The sequence below is a fragment of the Cavia porcellus genome, unplaced genomic scaffold (genome assembly GCF_034190915.1).
Source record: "Cavia porcellus strain 051 isolate PalLab524CR breed Dunkin Hartley unplaced genomic scaffold, mCavPor4.1 scaffold_14, whole genome shotgun sequence".
Lineage (NCBI taxonomy): Eukaryota > Metazoa > Chordata > Mammalia > Rodentia > Caviidae > Cavia > Cavia porcellus.
In genome coordinates this window covers 9,971,517-9,984,231 of record NW_026947497.1, presented here as the reverse complement: position 1 = coordinate 9,984,231, position 12,715 = coordinate 9,971,517, and the positions used below count along the sequence as shown (strand labels likewise).

Here is a 12,715-nt window from a genome sequence, read left to right as displayed (position 1 = left end):
CTTGCAGGCATCTGGGTAGAGGTGAACCCCAGCTCTTCACAAGCAAAATCAGTATTGTGCTCTCTCCTGTGCCAACCCCACAAAAACAGGAGGGGACCCTAAATCAGTGCCGTGGGTCCGGTCTGCACGTGCTTGTGAGCAGCGCTGAACTCAGGGAAAGCCCGGCTGCACCGCGGCTTTTCCTGGCCAAGGATTATGCTCCTTGCTCCACAGTCCTCCAGAAGGGCATGAATGAAAACACAGTTTAGATGCAGATGGAACCAAAGTTAAATAATCTCCACAACTCCTCTCCTCAGCTGGAAAAGAATGGTGCCAAAATTAGGGTAAAGGAAAAAGCACTCATTAGACTAAGAACAAACAAGGAACCAAATAGAGTGACTTGGGTTTGACTTCCTTTCTTTGATGATTCCCAATCCATGGAGAGGTTCGCAATCCAAGACACTGTACGGTCCTTGGAGAGGTGTAAATTAGGCTAATCACTTGCATACCCAAGTGTGTATATGTACATGGGTGTGTGTAACTGACGCATGGTAAGTGGAAGAAACACAAAAGATGCTCTCCATAAGTCATGAATTGTAATGGTAATAAGCAAGTAACGATAATTTTTGATCTCTGTTGATGTCCTTTGACCTTTTAGGAAACCTCAGACAGATTAGATATTGAGGTTCCACTCTAAGGGTCCATCATTTTATTTCAGGTCTCCTGTCAACTGTGCTAAGTGTTTTATGGTTTCTGAAATATCAGGAGCTGTACCTACAAAACATAGAGCTACCAAAGAACTGAAGGGTAAAGATGGCAGAAGTTCAGGTTGAAATACACAGATTATAAGAACCTTGAGGGTGAAAAGTATCCCTTTAAATATTTAAATAGTCTAGAGGGCCTGAACACAAATTAGGTCCTTAACATTGTTTCAAGAATGTGCATTTATGCAACTCAACAAGATCAGAGCTCTGCCACAAAAGCAACAGGAAATTTCAAATTCCTTTGGATGCAATTCATAGTCCCTGGGGGTATTTGAGGATTCCTCTCTTACCATCTACAGTTCTACGTAACGAGGTTATTGGTGATTCAGAGCAGAAATACGAATCATCGGATATTCCAGAAATAATACTAAAATCATGTGCAGTTAAAGGATCTTCAGATCACACAGCTGCAAATGCTGGACTGTGCTCGTTAAGAACTGGGAGAGTCTGGGTGTCCAGGAGTTCTTTGGACTTACTGCTAAGGATAAGGGGCAAGTGCTCTTTCCACAAATCACTCACAAGCAAGGAACTGGTGCAGAAGTTGGTGGAATGATATTTTAGAAACAATTAAGCAAATAAGGCTCCTTTCCAACTGGAAACCTCCCGGCCTGCTGCTGGCTATCGATCTGCACGAACTAGAATACACTGGGACACTGATGCGAGCCTCATATCAGGTGAGACATGATGGTAAGAAATGCCTTGTGGGACAGGGGACAGTCTTGGTGATGTGAAGCAGGCCGTCCTGAAGCCCCCAGCTCTCAGAGCATAACCCCCCTCTTCTGAGACACTGCATCAGAGTGCTCCATTATTCCCACTCTCTCCTGGAGTGAGCAGAACCCAGATGCTAGCTGGTCACCTGTTCCATCGTTCATTCTTCCTTGTGTATCATGAATATCTGAAAGCTTGTCTGAAGTACATCTCTATTCTCACGACTGATGCTACAGCCATGTCTAAGACTTTTAAAAACTGTCACCAAGTGGTAAAGAGATAAACAATTAACCATAAAGGAGTCAATTAATCACTCTGATTACTTTCTGTAAAATTTGCTTTTCTGAGCTAGTGAAAAATATTCTAGCTTAATAACTAATAGAATGTTAGATGCTTAATAATTCCTTGTATGATACCAACCAGGAATTCCCTTTGTTCTGTCGTCTTTCTGTAATTGTGGGGAGGTAAGAAGGCACAGGCAGAGACAGAATTATTTCAATTCTAATCTTTAATATCTGTGAACTAATAATTTTTATTTTATTGTTACCACAGATTGAACACAGGGCTTCACAGAAGGTAGGCAAGTGCTATAGTGTTCAGTATCTGTCTCACTATACATCTATTTATTTATTCATTTATTCATAGATAGGGAGCTGCTAAATTGTCCAGGCTGGTCATGAATCTGAAATCCTCCTGCTTCAGTTCCTGAGTGGCTATAAAGATGTACGCTATGACACCCTGCTTAATAATTACACCTTAATATAGGTAAACATATTGTTACAGGAAGCTGAATTAGAAATATTATAGGCAGTCAGATGGTGCTGGGCCCTTAAAAGAGCCAGGGCAGAAGGTCAGATACCTTACAGCCTTGGAGGAGACAGACACCTCTGCTGCAGCCAGATCTCAAGAGAAAAGTCAAAACAAATGCAAGTACACCCTATATATAAACATCAAGGATTGATCATCTAAACAGGTATGGATCACTTTGAGGAAGGCAGGAGTCACCATCGCAACACTCTAAGAGTCATTGCTCTTCAAGTATGGCCACTTGCTGTGTGACTCGCTTCCCCATTTGTCCCCAGTTTTGTCAATTTTACCTGAACAATTAATCTTACTGGTTGACCATAGTTCTGTCCCACCCCACGCCTGCCTCCCTTTCTAGTTCCATGTTTTCCCCAGCTTGGACCTGTGGGGTGGTTTAGCTCTATAAAAGTCCCTCAGAAAGACAAAGTCTTTGGTAACCCTCTCAGGACCCCTTCTGTCTCTTAAATAAAAACTTTCGGGGCTGGGGGTTTAGCTCAGCGGCATAAGTACCTGCCTTGCTAGCAGGCGGTCGTGAGTTCGATCCCCGGTACCGATAAAAATGAAAAAGACAAAAAAAAAAAAAAAAAAACTTTCTTTCTCACAATAAATATATTCTGCTCTTAACATCCATTTTGCCTATTAAATTCATTCTTCAGTTTTAGAGAACTTGAACTTCTACTCTACACAGAGTAGGTTGGGAGTTTCTTTCCCCTATATCAATATGAAACATGACAGTTTCAGCAGGCAGGCCGGAATAGCCATTCAAAGACTGACAGCTCTATAATACGGTGGTTTTTCCAACCAGAGGCAAGGTGGGGTCACCAGCAAGCCAGGGCCTCCCGAGACCCGCAGGTGGGTGTCCAGGGAAGAAGAATCTGAGAAGGCAAGTCTGGGTTCACTGCCTGTCAGAGGAGGACCAGAACAGACAGAGTGCGTGTTGGGGAGGGGCTCACAGCTCTGTGCAGCAACGACAGCAAAGGACAAACGGGGGACCAGAGGCCAAGCATACCCACGGGAGGCACCGGACTTTGGATTTTGCTATTTGAATGCTGCCCTCTCCAGTGTGATAACATGCTTGAATTTATTAAAAATAATAAAGTTTCCGAGTTTTGCACCTAGCTTATTACTTGGACAAACCCGCCAGAGTTTGGGTCGGTATCATATGTATCACACACTCTCGCCCACGCTCCAAGGTGACCAAGGCTCCCTATACTTCCTGCTTTGCTCAGCATAAAGGCCTTTTTAAATGTCACTTTCAATTTCCCCTTTACCACTCTTCTGTGCAATCTATATTCCAGCCATGTCAACGACTTTACATCTTTCCAAAGGAACTCCATAGTCTCAAGCTTCTGTGCTGCAGGATATGCCATCATTCCTGCCTGCAAGACTCCTTTTACTATATACTCCCAAAGTAACAGCCCAGTTTGGTGAAATTCCACATCTTTTCAATAGTTTGCTCAACTGCTGCTGTACCCTCTGTGTAGCTATCAGTGACATTTCTAAGCACGGTTCATTGTCACATCTTCAGCCTTTTGAAACTAACACACTTCACCAGTGTGTTAGTGTTCTCTGCATATGTCGTGAAGTCACTAGACTGAGATTCTAGACCTCAGAGGAGCTAACGTTAGTGCTTGATGTATATTCCCTAAAAGAAATGCTTTTGTTCTTATGTTGAGACTCTATGCTTGACGACACATGATACTCATTTGCAATGACTGTACAGGGCCTGTGACCACAGCACCTTTCTACCATGAAATCATCTTATATGAACTAGTTTGAGCTCAAAGAATATCATTTTTCTCATTCATTGACCCTGGGTCTTTTCCCTAATATTAAGAAGTTACCGATTCTGAAAATTCACAAAACTAGAGTAGGTAAAAGAAAAGAGGTCTCACTTTGAAGAATGAGATCTTAGTATATCCATAGTTTGTGCTTTCTAAACAACACAGAATTACACAGAGGGATCATTCATGCGCTGTTACCTCACAGCAGCAGATAAGCATCTCTGGCCAGCAAAAGACCAGCACCAGGAAACTGGGCGAAGAGTCCCTATGCTTTAATAGGGAAGATAGATTCTGGACTTTATTCGGCTCGGCACCAAGAACTGCACAAATTTTCCAAAGCAGTAAAACTCTGCACAGCTCAAGTTTGATGCAATCAAATCTACATTTCTTCATTTAGCAAATATTTAATAACCACCATCTCCACCCTACTGCCTGATTGTAGTTACTGCAGTAAACACTACAAACTACATCTCTACTATTATAAACCTTAGACTCTGGTAGTTTGACAGAATAAGCAAGTATTCTTTACTTATGCACAAAGTGTCATTCTACTGACGTGAATGATCATACTACCTACCTCTACAGCTGTCTTGTTATAACAATAAAATCATAAAGATGTCGCCACCTTGTACGACGGGCAAGGAAATGTCCTACAGAAATCCCAACCTCAGGTCTCCTCAGTCTTTTGCATGTTAATGAGTCTTATTCCAAGCTCTTCTTCATCTCGCTGGGTGATTTATTTATGTTCAACCTGGAATAAGAAATGAATCACAGTGTTTGTCATCTGCTTATTTTAAAAGGCTATTATCCTAAAAAGTTAAAATTTTAGCCCTTAGTAATAGTATGACTCTTTCTATGAATTTATATTGTTTGTAAATATTTTTTACTCTTCATGAAATAGTATTTTAAGACTGCATTTGTTTTTTATTAAAAGTGCTTTGTATTTTCCAAAGCTTAAGTGATATTCTAACATAGAAGTTGGGGTTTTTTTTTTTTTTTTTTTTTTTTTTTTTGTCTTTTTCATTTTTATCGGTACCAGGGATCGAACTCACGACTGCCTGCTTGCAAGGCAGGCGCTTATGCCACTGAGCTAAATCCCCAGCCCCAAGTTGGGGTTTTTTTAAGGACAATTCATTTTGAACTTTTAAATTTTCCTTAGTTTGTTATGAAAATTTCACCTAGGCCATGAAAACATGAACTATATGGAAACCATTTACAATAGAGGTGAAAGGTGAATTGATGGGCAATTGAATTATGATTATATGAAAATATAAGATATACTCACCTACTTCATGTTACAAAAATAAAGTACACAGAATTATTGGGCTATAAAAACATGATGCTGAAATTTATTTTGAGTTCTGCTCATTATCTTTTTTCCCATAGAATCGAATGCAGGACTAAATAAAAATTCCAGGGCTTCCATCATAGTTTGAAGTCTTACAAGGGCAACAATCAGAAAATACCAAAGCAAAAGTCACAACATCCTTAAATCAAATAATTTTACACATCCAAAAGACCAGTAGAGTAATTACCAAGCATGCAAAAGAAGTGCTTTACTTTTCCCCTTGTGGAAGAGCTATTCGATTTTGTTCTAATTTAATTACTGTATTACCTTCAGCCAGCCGAGAAGCTCAGCAAAGTGACAGGAAATTAGGAGGGCAGCAGGGCAGAGTCCTGTAAAGAGCTTTTATCCTCAGAAGACAAACAAACTCAGCTAAATACTGCAGAGGAGTTGCTGAAAATTTAAAATAAAGAAAAAGGCAAAAATTCAAATGGTGTGGGTTTCCAAAACTAGCAAACTTTTTAAAACTGCTATTTTAGGCCAAAAAACTCAATGATGTCTAGGAAATGCTAACGTACTTGCTTCTCGCCATTAAATCAGAATTCTTTCATCTATATACTACCTGCACTCAGCTGTCTAAAATAATAGATATAGTTTTAAGACTAATAGTTGCATTTCTACAATTCATAATTTTTAAAAATATCTAACTGTACACTTATTTTCAATACATTTCTTTAGACTCAAAACTTCTGTTTCAGGTAAGCTTAGAAACTTTAGAGAACCACTTATGACTTCTGATAAATCTGTATTTTCAGGGAAATAGAAATCACATTAATATTATATTGTTTTTAGAACTACAAAATCAGAAATAATTATTTACATGTGTTTATGTATACACATGTCTGTAAATGTATATATCTTACTTAAAATACTAATTTATTTCATGGTGGCTTCAAAATAACAATGATCCTAAAACTGCCTCATTAGATGAATTTTTCACCCCAAGATTTTCTTGCAATTAGGTTACATTTCAGGTACTATTTAAATAATAAAAATAACAAAATTTTTAACCTGAGAATATTTAGAAGTTTATTATAAATGTGTCCTCAAACATATATAGATGACATAACAGGGACAAAGTAAAACTTTAAAAACTTCATATTTATTGAGTTTGTGCTCTTAACCCATCAAGACTACCATGTGTAGCAACAATCTATGTTTCTCCTTCATTCTTATTTATTTCTTATTGTGTCCATTCCCAGCCATTTGTATTACCATAATCAGATTAGCACTAAGTTCATCTGAAAGATGAAAAGGTATTGTTATTGTTATGTCTGCAACTGAACTTGGACCTATTTAATGTTTCTTTTAATGTGAATCTCATATATTTTTCTTGTCTCATAAATTCTAAATTGTTTCTTTTTTTATACTGAATTTAATATTATTGAACAGCAAACCTAGATAAATTACAAATTTACAAGACAAAAAACTATGAAAGAAGTAAAAACTAAGCCTCTGATTCAAACGTGTGAAATTTCCAAATTAGAATTTCCAGATCAAGCAAATAAAAACATAGGATCTCTAGTTTCATTGTAATTTCAGACAAAAATGGGTAACCTTTAGTATATTCAACATTTGGGATATGCTTGTACTAAAAATATTATTCATTGTTTATCCGACATTTAAATTTAACTGGTGTTTTGTATTTTACCTGACAAGCTTAATAAGGAAGAATTCAGAGGTATATATCATTTGTCACAGTTTTACCTGGTATTGATCAAAAATTTTCTATGCAGTAAAGTCAAATTTCACATATTCAAGGGCATTGGACATATGAATTGTCCCTTCCAAATATACTCAGTGTGGTGTTTCCCGGAACCAGTGGTGACCTCTTCCAAGGGCCCAGTCAGCGGAAAGGGTTTTTCAGCCCAGAAGACCACACTGAGCTACATGCCCAGCCCTATGATTTTACTTTTTATTTTGAGACAGGACACGGCTAAATCACTAAGTTGCCTAGGCGGGACTTGAACTTGCGATCCTCCTGCCTTTCCACCTTGACAAGTTTCCTTAGCTGACGGGTACTAAGGACTTTCTGAGGAGTGGAGAGCAGACGAAGTCCTAAAGCTCATTATCTCCTTCAGTCCACATGTCTACCCATGAGGTGGGCTCTTCCAATCACCATGGAACGGATGAGGTGATGGAGACAGGGAAGGGCCAATGCCTTGATCCCGGCTGCTCAGCAAGACAGTGGAAATTTGGGCTTCAAACTTGGGGGTCCTCACAGCCCTATGCTGCTCTTTCTCCCCCATCTGAAAAAGATGCACTCCTGGCCTTTCTAAGTACCACCTCCAACTCCCACTTCTGGCCTATGACGTCTAAGGATCGCCATATAGGGGTACCAGGCGGTGTGACTCCCAACTCCACAAACCTGGGCATTTCTGTACACTCTCAGGGTGGGACCCATCAAAGGGTGGCCCATTTGACTCTGCCCACGAAATCACATGAGTAAAATATGAAACACTACTGTTTTCAAAATTATGATCAATTCCAATCTTTCTAGATGAAATTTTTAGTTTTGAAACTCTGCATGCCTTTAAAAAATATTCCTAATCAAACTATAAATGAAGAATAAACATAACTTTTTTAGCTAATTTTTTTTTCTTAAATGAGAGATAGTATTTTGTGATTGGAGGTTTGTTTGGCTGATACTTACGTAACAAACGGGCGATTCATAGGCATCATCTATATAAATTTAGTCTACTCTCATAATAGCCCTTCCTGGTAATTATATTTTCCAGATAAGGGAACTACAGTTCAGAGAAGTTAAATTACTAGCCTGAAATCACATAGCTAGTAAGACAAACAGTAAGGATTTGAACTAATTTGCTTCCAACTTTCCATTCTTAATCAGTAGACCCTTGCTTGAGAATATTTTATTTCTAAAGATAGTATGTATCACTCATTTTTGAAATCTATAAAATCTATAAAATCCAGGATGGCCTTGAACTCATTCTGTGTCCCAGGCTGGCCTTGAACTCAGAACTACCCACCTGCCTCAGCCTCCCAATTATTACAGGTGTGCATCACCACCCCCAGCTGCAATACATTCATGACACACGGAGTACTTCCTGTGTGAGCGCTCCCAGGGCTGAGGACAGTACTCACGTAGGTGTAAGGATCAGCCTAGAAGTCACTCTGAGTTCCTGGCTCACTTCATGCCAGAGGCTCAGCCCCGCACGGTAAGGGCCACGAGCCAGTGGCCAGAGTTGGCGCAGATGCCATCAGGTTGGAGCAAGGACACCGCAGGCTTCCTAAGTGCTGCCCGCAAGGCTGCCAGGGGATTAGCCGCCTTCCTGCGCCAGGTTCACTTAACCGGGGCAGGGCAAGTGGACACTAATTGGTTCTCAACAGTATTTAGGATGATATAAAAATACTCCTGCAGGAAAGGCAATTTCCCCTTCAAATGTAACCTGCTCCTGTAATTACAGTATATTTCACAGATTTCAATGCATGGAAAACATTTACAATTGGCTGGAACTTGAAAACCTATATAATCCTCCCTCTTATGTCACAAGGCTTCTGTGCCTGCCACAATGGACACTAAACACAGCGTAAAAGTGTAGCTCTCGACTGCAAACCCCTCTGCCTGCCTTGTAGGTGTGTGATTTTGTCTCATGAGCCCTACTTGGTCAATGGCTGGTTAATTTCCATTTGTGGACTATAGAAAAACTCCTGTATTATGTGATTATTCAAAATATTAAGACATTTGTCCCTGAAAATACAAAACTGAAATGTGGCATCATAATTCAGAAGCACACAGACCTCACACTCAGAGTCTACAGATGTCTAGCCAGAGATCTGTAAGACAGATGGAGGGTACAAAGAGGAAGCACAGAGAAAAGTAAGAGTCCAAAATCAGGATCGCTCCCCATAGCCTGCCTTCAGGTATCTTTCCTGATCACCATCATTATAACCAACCAATGGTAAAAGTCAGGAAAAAACCATGCTGACTATATAGCTAACTGTTACTTAGCATTTACTCTCTACCAGGTCCAACTTTGAGCATTTTACAAATATTAACACACGTCCCATCATTATAACAGCCCAGAACAAGCTAAACTTGAGTCCATTTTGTCTACCTTGATATTTCTGCTGTTATCTTGGGGTTTTCAATTAATCTAAAAGACAATTTTAATTTTAGTTATTTATTTTAATTATTTCAAAAGCAAACATTTTCAGAAATGCCCTTTTCTTCCCCACATTTTGAGGGTCCACTGAGAAGATAGCTAACCTGGGTCCCTAAAAGTCTTTTCATAAAGGAGATGTTGGGAGGCAAAGCCACAGAACCTGCCTGTGGCCTGAAGGCTGCAGTCCTGGGTCTGGATGGTCACCCAACACATAGAGTGCCAGCTCCGAACTTGGGGTTCAGGAGGAATGAAGGGGGTCAGCAGAAATGAATAACCTCCCCATCCAAGGACCCACAGCAGCCTTTCAGAATATGAAAATAACTGGGTGGGGCACAGATTTGACTTTATTTCCAAAGGCTGGGGAGCAAGAAAAATTTTGCATCTGAATACAAAGAAACAATGAAACCATTTTTGTAAAATTACTATAGTCCCATCTCAGCATTCGCTTATTGGCTTTAACATTTGACACAGTGACTTAAATCTGACCACTATCACAGCCACATGGAGAATGAGTTCTGCATGTCAGAAACAACATGGATTTCATAACTAGCTTGACTTGTGTCACAGTGCAGCAAACTCCTATTACGATTGTTAGCAGGCTAATTCCATCTGCCAGAAGTAATAACAGTAACTGTCAATGTGCCTTTGAGATTTACCTTCACGTGACCATTAACACTTTGGCTGTCTTCAAGCTTTCTTTGTCAAATACTAGTCAGAATTTGAGACCTTTCAACAGGAATAATTGTTACAATTTGCAAGTGCTGTTAGACCAGACCACTGATTTCCCGCTAGCCAGAGAAAACTTCCTACAGAATCACAGTGCAATTTTGCGTTGGTTTCCCAGTACATAAGTGTGTGGTAATATTATTACTAGTAACTGTGGATTTTCGTTTCTTTTGGTATATGATTAAGAATTACTTTTAGGATCAGCACATTATTCAATTATATTTTTCTGAGTATTCTAAGGTTATATTTCAAAAGCTGGTATTTTAAATGGCATTAAGTTTTTAAAAGTCCCTAATCTCAGGTAGCACTGAATTAAATGTCATATGATTACTAATCTACAAGAATTTACTCAGTTGGACAATACTCATGGATAACCATGAATTAGAATTTATGTGCTGTGATACAGCTATGGTTCAAAGTGTAAAAGTGATAATAAATCATTTAATACTTACGCCACCACAATGGAGTTGGTCTGTGCTATAAATTTATCCATGTTACAAAAGGAAAAATTAAGGTGAGCAATCGTAACAAGCAGTACACTCAAACCCAAGGGTCTGTATCATTGATCCTTACTAACATTCTACCGCCTTCCGTTCATAACCATGTGCAATGCCACAGAGGTCCATTTAAAATATGAACCTGGGGAAAATCCTGCCGGAGCAGAGTGAGTTTTCCATAACTCTTCACACTGTATGCTTAAGTCTAGGAAGATTTATAAAGCCAAACGGGATATAAGTGGTTGAACAAATGATTGTGCACTCGGAAAAACAGAAAAACCTTAAGAAGAGTGAGCTCTTCTAGGCAAAGTCAGTGAAGTTTAAGTGGGACAAAAAGATAACACTGCTACTATGAGCATCGGATGGAAGTCAGACGTCAGACGTCAGAAGTCCAGGTTAAGGATCTTAGATTTGCTCCAGTTACGTGAGAAGTTACGTGATAAGTAAGATTATGACAGTGAAAGCCACAGTAATTAATAAGAGCAATAGTCAGATGAACTATGGAGTCGCACATTTTACAGAATGCTGGCAAGTTAATGACGATCCTTTACTCGAGTCCCTATCTGCCTTTTACAGAAATAACTGGTACAAAAATTAGCTTCCTACATTGGAACAGAATGAGAAAAAGTTAAGAGATACCTTAATTGGCAAGATACAAGTTTACAGAACCGCTTCTTTATAAGGGCCAACAAGTTTTGAATTTTGAAAATTATAAATGGCCAAGGAGTGTTAAGCATCATGATAATAGTGATTTTCACAGTTATTTCCCTCAGATCACCAGATGGCTTGTTAAAACACAGCTCAGGAGGCCCTACGCCCACAGTCTACTCAGTCAAGGTGGGTGGAGTCTAAGATTGTGATCTCTTTTTTTAAGAGTTCCTCGCTATGTTGATGATTTTGAGAAGCACTGAGACTTAAACATTCGAACAGCATTTTAAATGAGCCACTGCACTGAGGAAGCTGCATTGTATCACTGGGCTTATTAATCAAAATATGATACCAATAAATGAAACGCTATCGACTGAATGTGAGCCATGGAATTTTAAAAGCAGGAGAGAAGGGCATGTGGACCGACACCACAGGGGATTCCTGGCGTGTGAGCGGCGAAGGCCACCAGGGCAGTTTTCCCCCCTCACCTGGGGGCCTGAGGCTCCAGCTGGACGGCTAGACTGAGCAGGCTTTGACTTAGTAGCTGGATCTGCTGCTCAGGCTATAGCATGAGGATGTGCTGGTTGCTTTAGTCCAGCTCAATGATATCTGCTACGGCCTAAGCAACGCTGACCATCCGTGGGACAGACCTGCCCTCAGAGCACGCGCCCTGCAGAGGAAGCAGGCGGGGCAGCACTGCGTAGCCCGGCCAATTATCTAGTATTACTGGTTCCGGCGCCCTGCCTTGCCTCCAATGAGAAGTTTGCACCCACCTTCCAGGTTCCGCTGGCATCTGCCATTGGCTGACCACAGTCCCCGGAACCGGAAGCTGCTGGCATGGACGCCCTGGAGACACAGGCGGATTGCATTACTTGTGAATGTTGGCAGGGGTCAAGCGAATAGTGCTGATAAATTCTGCAATAAACTGCTTTTTCAAAAATCTAGTGACATTTAGTCAGACAATACTCTTAAAAATTCAATCTACTCGCTAGAAATGCCCATCAGGCATGGACTCTTGGCCCAGAACTAGAGTTATTAACCTTGGAGACTGCAGGAAAGGCCAGCCATTTGTCAACCTAAATCGTTAGATGACCTTGCAATAGACCCCCAAATTTTGAGAGATCCTGCAGCAGGGGTTTTACGGCTCCTATTCCAGTAAAGATCCCAGCAGTCTTGTGAGTTTTCTTAGACGGAAGAACACTAAGCCTAGTGTCATGAACTAGCCCCTGAACCTTAATACTACGGCTCTTATCTGTGTAGCTCAGGTCTTCCTTCCCAACTCTGAACACACTTATTTATGGAAGAAGTGGGCCCATAAAAGCTGTAGTAAACA

General features: G+C 40.2%; 1 long non-coding RNA gene across 1 annotated transcript in view; it reads right to left on the bottom strand.

Moving 5' to 3' along the window:
- LOC134470378 (uncharacterized) overlaps positions 1–12,059 on the bottom strand; it is a 146,678-nt gene extending 134,619 nt beyond the window's left edge. Inside the window, exons 1-3 of the long non-coding RNA XR_010039229.1 lie at positions 11,871–12,059; positions 5,655–5,777; positions 4,617–4,790 (exon numbers count right to left, since the gene is read on the bottom strand). This is a non-coding gene — a long non-coding RNA (uncharacterized LOC134470378). The remainder of the gene's footprint in view (positions 1–4,616; positions 4,791–5,654; positions 5,778–11,870) is intronic.
- Between the last annotated feature and the right edge of the window lie 656 nt (positions 12,060–12,715).